The 2,500-nt window shown below is 30.1% G+C and overlaps 1 protein-coding gene across 2 annotated transcripts in view; it reads right to left on the reverse strand.

Moving 5' to 3' along the window:
• The window catches only part of rngtt (RNA guanylyltransferase and 5'-phosphatase), a 179,583-nt gene that overhangs the window by 148,920 nt on the left and 28,163 nt on the right, over positions 1-2,500 (reverse strand).

Consider the following 2,500-nt stretch of genomic DNA (forward strand, 5'->3'; position numbering starts at 1 on the left):
ATCCATCCATTCATTCATCCATCAATCAATTCATCATTCATCCATCCATCCATCCATTCATTCATCCATCAATCAATTCATCATTCATCCATCCATCCATCCATCCATTCATTCATCCATCAATCAATTCATCATTCATCCATCCATCCATCCATCCATTCATTCTTCTATCCATCAATCAATCAATCTATCATCCATCCATCCATCCTCCAATCCATTCATCCATCCATCCATCCATCCATTTTTCATCCATCCATCAATTCATTTTTCATCCATCATTGTATCCATCCATCCATTTATCATCTATCCATCCATTTTTCATCCATCCATCATCCATCCATCCTTCCCTCTAACCATCCGTCCATCTATCATCAAACATCCTTTTTTCATCCATCCATCCATCCTTCCTTCCTTCTATCCGCCCACCAATCCATTTTTCATCTATCCATTTATCATCCATCCATCCATCCATTTTTCAATCATCCATCCATGCTTCCATCCACTCTTCTATCCATCCATACATCCATAATTTTTATCAAGCCATACACCCAACCATCTATCTATACATCTATTCATCCATTTCTTATCTTTTCTTCCATCCATCTATGCATTCGTCCATTTATAAACTATCCATCCTCATCCATCCATCCACCATTACATTTATTATGTATCCATCCATCCATCCTTCTCTCCATCAATTCATTTATTTATTGTCCATCCAACCATTTTTCATCTATCCTCCCCTTCATCCATTTCTCATCCATCCATATTTTCTTCATCTATCCATTATTTATATCCATCCACATTTTTCATCCCAAACACACACTCGCATCGTGTGTGTATGTGTATGTGAGTGAGAGAGAGAGAGTGTTTTTCTCCCCATTGTGTGTGAGTGTTTGTGTTTGGTAAAAGCCTGCTGTTGTTGTTATTAGAGCTGTGTGTGTACTACATTGACTACAGTTCAGCAGAACACTATAATGTCAGATTTTAAAACATTTTGTTCCATCGTTGTGTATTCCCCAAAGCCAAACTCTTCTTAAAAAAGTGACGAACACTTTAATAATCTGAAGACTCTTCAAACATGAGGAATCTTTTATGTGATACTATGGGCAAAGCAATTCCTTCATGAAATCAGCGATGCGGTAAAGCAGCTTTAATGTTTATCTGCAGGAATGTGAAGAGCACAGCCAGTGCTGCACCTGTTCACTCACGCTTATTCTTCCTGCAGGTTGCGATGTGACGCGTCAGTCAGTCAGAGTACACGCTGAGCTTGTTTATGGTTGACCAGCGATGTCACAGCTCACTGCACTGTGATGTCACTCAGCTGATGATGCGCTTTCAGTCAGATCTTCTCAATGATTTATTTTCAGACTTTATGAAGGGAGAGTTGTTAATCCTTGCCTTTTTTTGTAATATTGATTTTCATCTTTCAACTTCATCCAATAATATTGACCTTCAAACTTTTTAAAACTGTGGGGTTTTATTTCATCCCAACTAAAATAGTCTTGCTCTGTTGAACATCACTCGGGAAATATCTGAAGGAGAATTTATATTGTACAGGAAAGTGAATCATCTTGTCTTTAACTATTACTTACAAATGTGCTACAGTGCATTTTCATAATTTATAGAAAAATCATAATGATATGATGACTGTCTGCTCAAGAAATGCATTAATAATATCAATAATGAACCATGGTGTACAGCTTAATTTATTAATTATCATCATCATCATCATCATCATCATCATCATCATTATTATTATTATTTAATAATTGTATTTATTTATTTATTTATTTATTTATTTATTTATTATTTATTTATTAAAAACAAGAAATGCATTAAAAATATTAATAATGAATAAAGCTGTACTGCATAATTTATTAATTATCCTAATCATCATCATCATCATCATCATCATTATTATTATTATTATTATTTATTAATTGTATTTATTTATTTATTATTCATTTATTTATTTATTTATTAAAAAACAAGTAATGCATTAATAATATCAATAATGAACCAAGTTGTACTGCTAATTAATTAATTATCATCATCATCATCATCATCATCATTATTATTATTATTATTATTTAATAATTGTATTTATTTATTTATTTATTTATTATTGATTTATTTATTTATTAAAAACAAGAAATGCATTACAAATATTAATAATGAATAAAGCTGTACTGCATAATTTATTAATTATCATCATCATCATCATCATCATTATTATTATTATTATTATTATTTATTAATTGTATTTATTTATTTATTATTCATTTATTTATTTATTTATTAAAAAACAAGTAATGCATTAATAATATCAATAATGAACAAAGATGTACTGCATAATTTATTAATTATCATCATCATTATTATTATTATTATTATTATTTAATTGTACTTATTGATTGATTGATTTAAAACAAGAAATGTATTAATAATATCACTAATGAACAGGTATACTGCGTAATTTATTAATTATCATCATCAC

Source organism: Danio rerio, chromosome 20, assembly GCF_049306965.1.
Source record: "Danio rerio strain Tuebingen ecotype United States chromosome 20, GRCz12tu, whole genome shotgun sequence".
NCBI classification, from domain to species: domain Eukaryota; kingdom Metazoa; phylum Chordata; class Actinopteri; order Cypriniformes; family Danionidae; genus Danio; species Danio rerio.